A 12,448-nucleotide genomic window follows, 5' to 3' on the forward strand; every position below is an offset into this window, starting at 1 on the left:
ATTTTTTTAATAGTAAACATTATTTCTGACGTCGTTCTGATAGGGCGTATTTTATTTAGTGTATTTCACAATTCTTACATGATAAAAACTAATTATTTAATGTCTTTTGGTGTTTGATTTTTAAATAGCACAGGAAAGATGTTTTGAGGTTCTGATTGTTGGGCGAACATCCTGAGATTCCGTATGGGAAGAGAAAATAAAAAAGCCACTTTTTGCGACACAGTGTCCGTTACGGAGTAATAAAAGAAAATCCGGATGGTCTTCCCCGAGGAAACAATCGCGATGGCACATTTTTCCGGGGGATCCGCCTCAGGCGGTGGGCGGCGACGGGGGTTCGCGTTCGTGCTGGCCGCGATTCCGCTCGCCCTCCGCCTCCGCCTCCATTGCAGAAAAGACGGAAATCCCGTAGAAACGACACGGTCGACATTTTTCCGGGGGTTATGCGAGGTTAGTAAGGTTCATTGAGAGATCTCGCGCAGCCGCGCTATACGCCTCCTCGCCTCCGGGGCCGAGGTGAATTTGCCCCTCGAAACGCTTTCCGCGGATCCTGAGCGGGGGCGGGCTGGAAAAACGACAACCTGAAAAATGCAAATGTCTAACTGTGAATTTTGATACCTGATGTTGTCGGTGAGATGGTCAAAGAGTGACTGCAATGCGGGCCCCCACTTCCAAAGTCCTTGGCCGTGAGCTTCCACCTTGACATTGAAATCTGCCCCTCTCTGTTGCTGCTGTTGCTACGTAGAGCTTGCGTCACCGGCCCGCTCGATAGAGCCGCCCTCCGCCCGCTGCACGCCCTCCGGCCTCAGGACGCAAACCGATTCCCGCCCCGAGGCGGCGGCGGCGCGCACTTTCACCCCGAACGAAAAACACGCGAAACGCGCCGGCGGAAGGCCGTGGCTCTGGCCGTCTACGCGCTTTGCGGCTTCGACTCTGACGCGGACGCACGAATAAACGTCGCACAACGCATTTTATAACCCAAAACTACTATACTTAAAATAATTTTACTGTCGGGACAAAAATAATAACACTTCATAAAAATAAAAAATCACAGCAGACCTGACAAGACGAAATTCTTGGATAATCGATTTTTATTGATATTCACTATATTTAGAATCAGCTGATTTCAGATCGGAATCAACAAGTGTCCTTTCATCATGGCAATATCATTTACGGTTGAAACTTCTGTGATACATCTCGATACTTCTGCAAGCCTAGGCGGACTGGACTAGGACTAGACCTACTCGATCTAAAAGACAATCTAGATTATCACCATCAAATTAACACTGTTCCCCGTGAAATGAAAATTTTTGCCATAAAATTTAACATTTTGATTTCAAACTAATCCGGTCTTTAAAACACCAAAAAATATAAGTGACGGTACAATTTGACTGCAAAAAAATTACGATCGTACTTACAACGGTACTTGACGGACTTGTTTAAGCACCTGGGACTTGATTCAGGTAAACCTATGATCTATATCCAAAGGGGCTTTTCAACATATTTAGAATACTAATATATTAATAAAATCATGTGGATTTCCCAATGGTTTGTCAATGTTTCACTTCCTCGCAAAAGTAAGCATTTTTGTCAACTTTCGTGGGATATTGCAAGTATTTTATAAATAAGAATTAAGTTTATATTTCATCAAACTTGACAGACTTTTTTAACCAACTGGGACTTTATTTAAGTAAACCTACGATTTATATCCATAGGGGTTTTCCAAAATATTTAAAATACCAATAAAGTAATAAAATCATGTGGATTTCCCAATGGTTTGTCAAAGTTTCAGTTCCTCGCAAAATAGCGTTTTTGCCAGTTTTCTTGGGCTTTGCATGTCTTTTATAAATAAAAATTAAGTTCATATTTCATCAAACTTGGCGGTCTTTTTTAAGCACCTGGGACTTTATTTAAGTAAACCTACGATTTATATCCATAGGGGCTTTTCAAAATATTTAAAATACCAATAAAGTAATAAAATCATGTGGATTTTCCAATAGTTTGCCAAAGTTTCAGTTCCTCGCAAAAATAAGCATTTTTGCCAGTTTTCTTGGGCTTTGCATGTCTTTTATAAATAAAAATTAAGTTCATATTTCATCAAACTTGGCGGGCTTTTTTGAGCACCTGGGACTTTATTTAAGTTTATGATCTACATCCGTAGGGGCTTTTCATCATATTTGAAATGTGATTTCTTACGTATTTAAACTATAAATAAAAGTAATTAAATAATACTTCTTTCCCAAAGGTTTTTCAAAGTTCGACTTCCTTACAAAAATAAACATTAATGTCTTATTTCATTGACTTGAAGGACTTTTGTAGCACCAGGCAATATTTTAAGTAAACTTTGATCATTTGGTGCTTTTTTTACATATAAACGGCCAATAAAGCATTAAAGTAAAACTAGTGCCTACAAATCTGTCAATAGGGGTATTCCCGATGTTTGTAAGATGTTACCTGTGTTAACTGGAATAGAAAAATGTCCAGGAAGATCGTGACCGCCCTCTTCCTTTCTTACCACGTTAAACTTTAATTTTTCCGCAAGCTGCGCGTGGCGATTGTAGAACCAAAAATAAAGATATAACAGTCCGTGCAAGCTTGTTGTTCTGGTTTTCTTTCGTGTTAAATTATAAGATGCCAGACGTTAATAAAACAGAAAAATTAATCAACTCTTGCATTCAAAATGCTATCTATGCACTGGAAAAGTACTAAAAAAGAAACGCTTGAATTCGTGCGGACATACCTAACTTGTACCTTAACGTCTAACAGCCTACAACTTTATAGGATGTGGGACGCATCTATTATGAATGAGAGTATAAGGACAGGTCAGAAATTAACAAAAGAAATGTATTGGTTTGATTTCATTATTGCGTTTTTAAGAAAAAAAAATACGTGTAAACAAAAACTAGATGTTAAATTCACAGCTGCCATGTTGGTTACCTACGCCCTAACGGGTAGCAATGTGACATTTTCGACCTAACACCTAACATTGGCTCTGGCCTGTTAGATCGAGCAATGTTAACTAGGTGATTCTTACAAGTCTACGTCATCATTTTTTTCGTTCTAAAAGGACCTAACAGAGTTAGCAGGGTTAACACAAAGTTCGTGAATACGGCTAATGCAAACATTAGACTGCATATAACTGCCTTACAAAAATAAGTATTATAGTACTTCGAGGAAATTGACGTACGTTTTTAAGTATATGGGCAAAACATAGAACTATACGAGGTTTTCAACATAATTAACGTACCAATAAAGTAATAAAATGAAGATTCTTTCTCATAGTTTTGTCAATGTTTCACATCCACGAAAACATAAACAGTTTGGCCAAATTTCGTGAGACTTGATGCAGTTCCATAACGACCATGAACTTTCTCTGACAGGTACTCAACGGTAGGTGCTTTTTCACATATTTAAATCAACGACTAAAGAAAGAAATCAAGCATACTTACCACAGGTTTGTGGAACCAGACATACTTACAAATGGGCTTTTTTTGCAAAAACACCGGCACACCGAGGGTTGATATAACCTCTGCTGTTGCGAACCCTCGTTTAAAAAAAAGTCATCATATCACACGGTACTTTATTTAGGTAACAGGTGTTTTTCCACATATTTAATGTACCAATAAAGTAAAAAAGTCAAGCTTATTTCACATAGATTTCTCCATGTTTGACTGCACTTCAAAAACAAGTATTATGGTCAAACTTCCTGGATTTGGACGAAATTTTTTAAGCACTTGGCACTTAATTTAATTAAAGATGGGTCAATGTGGGCTTTTCACATTATTTTAAACTAGCAATAAAGTAATAAGATCACGCCTATTTCTCAAAGAATCGTCAAAGTAGATATCGAACAGAAATAAGTATTTTTGACAAATTTCGTGGGTCTTGATGCACGGTTGGAATTTTTTTAACCACGACGGACTTAACTAGAAAGGGTACATCTTTAGGTGGTTTTCCAGATTGGTAAAGTATCAAAATAATAAATTCTAGCTTACTTCCCACAGTTTTCTCAAAGTTTGACTTCCACGCGCTTATAAGCATTAAGAGTATATTTCATGGAATTTGACAGCTTTCAAGCTCCGAAGTCTGTTCGCGATCACCGCCTAAGAAGACACCCCCTAACATAACACTATGTAACCATATGCAACCCTCCTGAATACTGTGAATTCCAGCAATGGATTAAACACTTTGCCTTCTATTTGAAATTTGTATTGGAAAGCTCAAATTAAAACTTAAAGTACTTACTGAGTTGTTCAGTTATCGTTTACTACATTCACTTTCTTGCTTCAAGTTTCTCTTCAATCGTTCCTTCCTCCGTCATGCTTTTCCCCATTGTCACTCTTGGTTTGGTACCTAAAACAAAATTCTCATCAGGTTGGCTAATCACATTGTTCATTGATAGTTAGTTAAGGGCGTTAATTGATCGTATTAAAAGAAAAATGACAGCACTAACAAATCAAGTGGATTTTAAACGACCATCGGGTCATCTGGTTGCCAACTGTAATCAACAAGTGTCCCTTCGTCAAAACATTTACATTGGAATCCAATGGCAGAAGCATGTTTTACGTGTTAAAAAATATAAACATTTGGGACATTATGTATCGATTTGTAGTATCGATTTTATTCCCGTTTCATTCGACTTGTTGATTGGTGAGACATTAACTCTTCTACCGCTCGCAATAGAACAAATTCCTTAACTCCACTCACGATTTTAGATTATACATGCAAGATAGATACTTTGCCACGTGCCAACAGCTTATAATGGAACTGTTCACAAAAGAGTCAGAAATGGGGAAACAAGTTAGATAGAGAAAGGAAGAAGAAAAATTTCGATTTTATCAAACCATCAAAGAAGCTTTTAAACAGATAATCCAACTTTTTATTTTATATTTACTGTTATAAAAACGATTAACCTTTATTATGAAGAGCGGACAAAATCTATTTGAAAACCTATAAATAACCATCCTGTTCCTGAATAACCTGCCCATCATTCATATGAAAATCACGAACTACATAATAATAATAAATATGATTATTTGGGTCGTGATATGCGGTCTGGTTCGACGTAGGTTTTAGGAAAAACATTTTCTTTATCGTGCCAATATTTCGATCTTTATTGAGATCATCTTCAGGGCCTGGGATTTATAAACATTGTATAAATTCATTTTTTTCACACCCTATATGTTTTTGTAAAATTTAAACAACTCTCAACACGACACGCAAGAATGGCACAATTACACTTTGAGCCCTGAAGATGATCTCAATAAAGATCGAAACGTTGGCACGATAAAGAAAATGTTTTTCTNGTATTTGTAACATTCCAACATGTAGAAAATGTTTTTCTGAAACCTACATCATACCAGACCGCATCTCACGATTTCTGAATAAATATTATAGAACGTTAGTCGACGGAGGCCAGGAGGACGCATAAAACAAACTCTGGAGTGAAAATTTGTTTTCTGGAAGGTGAAAGTAATTTATTAGCGTGACTGGAGGGTTTAAACACGTCTCGAGGAATAACGAGTATGCTGGGGGAGTGAATGTAACCATACTTGTCATGTTATGGGAGGTGACGGGATATCGACGTTGTCGGAATATACACGAGACAAATTATGAGAAAATCAATGACAAAGAAAAAAGTAGTATTTTCCGTTCGAAGGGCAGAGGGATGGCGATACCACTTGATGTCTGTGGGCCCATAAATAATGCTACATACATGTATTATAATTCATATTTTATCGACAGAATCGATTACAAGTTTTTTCGTTCTATGTAAAAGTAGTCATACTACACAGCCAGGCAAAAATTCCACTAAATGTCTATTTATGCTATATTTTAAATTTAGAATATCAATTGAGGTAATCGAAAATGTTTACTTTTAACGGAATTTAAAATGTTTGTTCAGTCTCATTTGAATTCTGAAGCAATAAACTGTTTAGTTTTATCTTTGTTTTTTTAATTTCAATTTAAACTTAAAGATGCCATTTAGTGCTGAGGATGTTGCGCGTGGTGTGGCGAGTCCATTGATGATGGATGTTCCATCAGGTATGCGGCAATTGACACGGAGTTCCCTATGAAACTCTGCGAGATGCCGTTTTCGAGAAACAAGGTCCTACTATAGAATGCCCAGTTCTGGATACCCTAGGGTAACAGAACCACAGGATGACCGATTTTTGACTTTGAGAATTTTGTGAAACCGACACCTTAGTGTAGGCACCTTACCAAAACACACAGAGTTGCACGGCTCCCATTTGATCGAGAACACAGCCATTGGTCTTTGGACGATGGTCTTGCTGTACTTTCTATAGATGAGTGTACATTTGCTCTACGATCTCCAGATGGGTGTGAAAGAGTGTGGAGAAGGCGAAATGAAAGGTACGAAGCCTGTAATTTTTCCCAGAGCCGTCCTTTTATACGTAGTTTAGTGATAGTCTGCGGGAATTGCAATAGAAAGTCGCATAGGGTTGGTTGTAGTTCGTGGAGCTGTCTTTGACGGCCACTCGCTATGTGGATGAAATCATGCGTTGTATATCCTCTATGAAATCAGCAATAATCTATATAGCGATATCTATTCTAATGCCCGATAATGCCCGCCACATGTCGCAAGCACATTTCGAACGTACCTTCAACAGCATAACATCATGGTCTTAGCCTGGCCATCCCGTTCTCCAGACTTGAGCCCCATCGAACATTTATGGAATAACCTCAAAAGACGAATAAGAGCGTGTCCATCAATTCCTGATACACTCCACGCTCGTGAAAGGACTCTTCCTGAAGAATGGGCTAACATCCAGCAGAGACATTTCCAGACTTGTAGAAAGTATGCCGAGGCGTCTTCGAGATATAATTAAAGCAAGAGGAGAAAAGACGCGATATTGAAATGTTAATTAAAAATCTAAAACAAAATTAAAATAAATCTTATCTGTCCCCATTTTCCTTAGTAATTTACATTTTTTACGTTTTTAGACAAAGACTCAATTATTAAACGTTAAAAATGGAAAACTTCGATTAATATATAAAAATATATACAAATCAAGTCATATTAGAAGTGGGTGGAATTATTTGCTTGTCAGTGAATTGACTGCTTTTGTTACAAAACATTGACACGTAATTAAGCCAGGAATAATTTTTCCGATTTTTTTCCAACCGGGTTTAATTCTGGCCGTGGAAAATGGCCGAATTTAATGATCGACGTAAGGGTTAACGACTGACGCAAATTGTTCAATCGATTCGGTTTGGATGGATTACGACTCGGGTAACAAAGTAGAATGGAAAGCCGATTTGATCCGGAGACCTTCGACCAGAGGTATTTGCTCATTGGAAAACCTGAAGGAAAAACAAACCCCCTGACAACGCCAACGCTTCGTCCAAATTCTTCGGCCCATTACTTTTTTAACCAAAATTTCCACTTGTTTCAATTACACTTATTTGTAGATAAAGTTAATATCATCGAAAAGGTATTTGAAACAGAATATCTTTTTGGTGAAAATATATTTCCTACGTTTGTGAAAGTAGTACGTTATTTAAAAAAAGGAAAACTAGCAAGTTCAATTTGAGTCAAAGGCGCTTGATTTACAAGTACAAGATTAGCTATGTTAATCTAAAAGACCTTTTTTTCGATTAGCGCTTCATATTCTTCGACTGATCTGAACTGAAAAACTATTCACTTTTGTTACTTTTCTTTAATAATATATTTAAAAACGATCGTATATGAGGTCAAGTGGATGCGAAGTAGGGTAGTTTGGTCAATGGTTCAAAGGACTTTGGATTATCGGGAAGGATTACGTAATGAAAGGTGTTGAACTGAGGGCCAGGGTTTAATGGAAGCTCTGTAACGACTTCTTAGGTTAGATAGCAAATCTGAAGTTCTATGCGGATAGAAAGGTTGTAGTAGAGAGCTTGGAATTTTGTTCAAGAGATTTTTTATTATCAGGAGGGTTTCAGGATAAAATGTGTTTGACTAAGGGGTTGGGATGAGGGACCAGGGTGTCACGGATGGGTTGTATCGATTTATGGCGGTTTCAAGGAAAATTCGAGGGTCTGAGTGGATAACAAGGTTGGATATGAAATAGGTTAATTGGGCAATGGTTGGAACAATTTTGGTCTGGAGTGACTCTGCAGGTTAGATGGATGAGGGTTTCATTTATCCGGAAGGTACATACTGTGACCTTGGGGATGTGGACTTTTCCATGCCAATCTAGATATAATGGTTTTTATCCACATCCCCGAAGTGGTCACAGTGCAAAAATAAGGTATGAAGTATCATTGCGGGTGTCCCTTCTTCCTCCGGCTGTGGGCCGTCGCTGCCGGGGTCTGGGTTCCTGGTGGCCGGGGCATCCGTCACACCTGCAAAATCACTTTGTCCGGATATGAAAGGATAATGCCAAAAAAGTACATATCGGATCGAGATAATTTTATGATCTAATAGGCAGCGAATGGAAAAAATGAGTTTTCGGGGCAAGCCGATGGGATTAATCATCGGATTCAATAGATCCCGTACAAGTTTACATTTCATTGTAGCAAATTAGGTCGACAATAAGCTTTTTTAGTTCATTAGGCGTCTGGAACACTCTGAACGTGAAATGCTGTTTCTCTTATTAGTAATGAAGGCCGTAAACATGAAATAGAAGTTTCATACTTGTAAATTATTTAAAATGGTTCCAAAAGGGAATCTTGTTGTGCTTTTAGCGGTAGAAAGGCCTGGTATCAGCAGAGGGTGGGATTTTATAACTCAAAACCGCTTTTGTTAATAGATCGTAGTCATTAAAACTTTCCCTGTGACCTGTTGGCTGTTCTTGATTACCTGCGGCTTTGCATCGCTAGTATCCCGGAAAACTGTTTCCGCCGAGTTAGTCGTGCAGTTAACTTCCTACGTATCGCATTCAAGTCGGTTTATACATCAGGTCTTCAAAAGGTTCAATGATACAAAACCGTATCCGTTTCATTTTCAATTAACATAGGGAATCATGTGTTAACATCCGCGCTAAATGATGACGAGGTCGTCCGTTCAGAACGCTCCAGGACGCTTCCTCCGCAGTCAGTGCGAGTTTCCAATGAAATTTGCAATACGATATCCAACATTTTTAATTTATTGTGCTTGGCACCGATGAGGATTAATAAGCCGACCAGATAGCTTTCCCGCTCCGGGCTGTCGACAAACAATTCCCTTTGTAAACATTCGAATCCGGTTATAATTGTCGTCCGTGAGATGGAATCCTTGGATTAATGAGATTACGTGAAATGAACTGTTAATTAAACTCTATCTGCTCTCTGCTTGCAAAGATGAACATTATTTTTTCAAACAACCAAATACAATTTGTACCACGGTGAATTAAAAATTAATTAATTGAAAAGAATTTATTTGGTCAATCGGACCACGAAACCTAATAGATGGAACAAGAAAAATGACGTATTTTAAAACACTACTGGGATTTACAGGTGATGTACAGATATGGCAAAATGCTTGTGAAACTCAGTTCAAAAGATGACACAAAAAATTGTATTATTTTAACACACTACTGGGAAATACATTCGATGCTACATTTATAGCTAAATGCTGGTGAAACTCAGTTAAAACTATTAAAATTACTTTGTTACTTAGACAAAAAAAATTGGAAATTCGTGGATGCAACCTTTGTCGTTACATGGTGGTGTATCTCAGTTAAAAAGACGAAATGCTGTATTATTTTAATGGAAAAACTTGGAAATAAGTGGACGTTACTTATGCGATTAAATGCTGGTCGAAATCCAGTTAAAAATTGCGAAAATCCTTCGTCATTTTGACAAACAATTGGAAACACATGGCTATAACCTTTAAGATTAAATGTTGGTACAACACAAAATAAACAACAAAAAAACTATTTCCCAATAGATGATCTGACGTATACCAATCACCTATATTAAACGACGTTGGAAATCGGCGCCAATCCATCTACGAAAGCGATCAGCCGTTAGACATCTATCAGGTTGAATGCAACAATGGAATAATTGACATATGTTACGTCCCACGCGCCTTCGATGTACCAGTAGCCTCACTCAACTAGGAAAGCCGGCTGCGCAAGTGGGACCAGACTTGATCGATCAGTACTATTTCAACTCCTGACGTTCTATTTGAACAGCGGACACTCAAAACATCTAACAAAGCCGTATATTACTAGTTTTAGTTAAACGGAAACATCATTGAAGTCTGAGCCTAATGCCAGAAGTAGAAAGTTTTTTAAAATTAATAATATTAAATGTTTGTAATGTCCGCACATTTCCTGTTATGTTCTTTAAGATAAACAGTTAAATTGTATACCTCAGATTTCCCAACATATACTGTCCTAGAACCCTTCGTTATTCCTTCGCAGGACCGCGATCCTTCAGTTGGATCGCTAGATCTTCAGAAGCACTGAAGACTGAAAGTGATATGTCTCATTAAGACATCTGAGAACTTCGTTAACAACGATTATTCGGAGATCGTGAGATGCGGTCTGGTGTGACGTAGGTTTCAAAAACACATTTTCTTTATCGTGCCAACGTTTCGATCTGTATTGAGATCATCTTCAGAGCCTGGGATTTATAAACATTGTTCAAATTATACAAATACATGTAGGATGTGAAAAAAATATAGATATGAATTTATACAATGCTAGAAAATTTTAGATTGGAAAAAAATGAATTTATACAATGCTACAAAATTTTAGATTCAAAAATATATTAATTTATACAATGCTACAAAATTTTAGATTAAAAAAATTAATTTATACAATGCTGGAAAATTTTAGATTAAAAAAAATAATTTATACAATTTTTATTTAGAAATCGTGAGATGCGGTCTGGTCTCACTATTTCTAAATAAATATGGATTAACGGTCACTAATCACCACACAAATTTATACAATGCTGGAAAATTTTAGATTAAAAAAATGAAATTATACAATGCTAGAAAATTTTAGATTAAAAAAATATTAATTTATATAATGCTAGAAAATTTTACATTAAAAAAAGAATTTATACAATGCTAAAAAAATTTATATTAAAAAAAATTTAATCTAAAATTTTGTACTATTTTCTAGTATAAATTCATTTTTTTATCTAAAATTTTTTAGCATTGTATAAATTTATTTTATTTATTTATTTTTATTTAAACAATAAAACATTACAATTCTAGAAAACTGTAAACTTAAAAAAATATTAATTAAAAAATGAATTTATACTATGCTAGAAAATTTTCTAGCATTGTATAAATTCATTTTTTCACATCCTAGATGTATTTGTAAAACTTAAACAATGTTTATAAATCCCAGGACCTGAAGATGATCTCAATAAAGATTGAAACGTTGGCACAATAAAGAAAATGCTTTTCTAAAACCTATGTCACACCAGGCCGCATCTCACGACCTCAAAATAATCATTAAATTACGGTCACTAAACATCACATATTTGTTAACAATAGACCAGTCCCTAAATATTGATGGCGTACTCTTGGGCTACAGCTGGAACCAACAACTGCAATTACCTCAACTCTGTCGGTTAATTTCGAAAAAAGTTAGGAGAGTTTAACAGATAAAATAGGCCAGAATATCTGCTCATTTTGATGTGGCCTTGTATGAAAATACTACCCAATTACATATTATGGAAGAAAATGTTATTTTTCATTTAATATAGGGCCATATGTCATTTTTGAAATAGAGATAAAGAAAATTTCAATAAAGGTTTTCAATATAAGCAAAATTGTGTTAAATATTTCATTATATTTTTGTAATTTGGACAACAATGTTGGTATTATCGTTCCTGATAATAATACCATTCATATTATATAGATAATAAATACGATTCATTTAATACACAGCTCCCTTTTCTTTGTCATCCGAGGACTTTTGTTGCGATAAGGAGACGTGGTGACAATAAAAACACCCGATAAGTCTACAACCATCTACGGAGGTAAGATGACGGTCAAGTGCCGAAGAAAATAGTACTGCCGAAGCTTCCTTTTCAGAGCATAAAATAAATCAGATCGAGTCGAAGCTGGATCCAACAGGTGTTGTTCAGGACGGGTAGTAAAAACTGAGGAAACCAGTAAAAATGTCAAAATACTGTATCGTTTCTTGAAAAACATGGATGTGGATATTACATTTATAGCTCATGAATGAAGAAAATCATTTAAAAACGAAACGAAAAAGCTGTTAGTCTACGCAGCAACAGGATACTAAAATGTTCGGAATCACCAGGAATAAAAGTTGAGGAAACCAGAAAAAACGTGGACAACCTGCTGTATTTTTCGAATAAAACTTGTGAAATACTGTGAATGATACATTTATAGTGAAAGTCTGGTAAAACCCGAAGAAAAAATAATGAAAAGATGTTATTCTACAGAGCAACAGGATACTACATGGTCTGAGATCTTAATGGATAAAAGTCGGAAAAATAAGTAATACATGCTGAGGATGTGCTGTATTATTTCCAGAAA

At 36.4% G+C, this 12,448-nt stretch overlaps 2 long non-coding RNA genes across 2 annotated transcripts in view; both read right to left on the reverse strand.

Annotated features, from left to right (window-relative positions):
• Positions 1-743, reverse strand: part of LOC106661147 — a 78,212-nt gene extending 77,469 nt beyond the window's left edge. The window contains exon 1 of the long non-coding RNA XR_002910921.1: positions 616-743. This is a non-coding gene — a long non-coding RNA (uncharacterized LOC106661147). The remainder of the gene's footprint in view (positions 1-615) is intronic.
• Positions 744-4,248: 3,505 nt separating this feature from the next.
• The window catches only part of LOC106661048, a 77,718-nt gene continuing 69,518 nt past the window's right edge, over positions 4,249-12,448 (reverse strand). The window contains exon 4 of the long non-coding RNA XR_001339623.2: positions 4,249-4,350. This is a non-coding gene — a long non-coding RNA (uncharacterized LOC106661048). The remainder of the gene's footprint in view (positions 4,351-12,448) is intronic.

Source organism: Cimex lectularius, unplaced genomic scaffold, assembly GCF_000648675.2.
Source record: "Cimex lectularius strain Harlan isolate CLEC.00 unplaced genomic scaffold, Clec_2.1 scaffold60, whole genome shotgun sequence".
Taxonomy (NCBI): Eukaryota; Metazoa; Arthropoda; class Insecta; order Hemiptera; family Cimicidae; genus Cimex; species Cimex lectularius.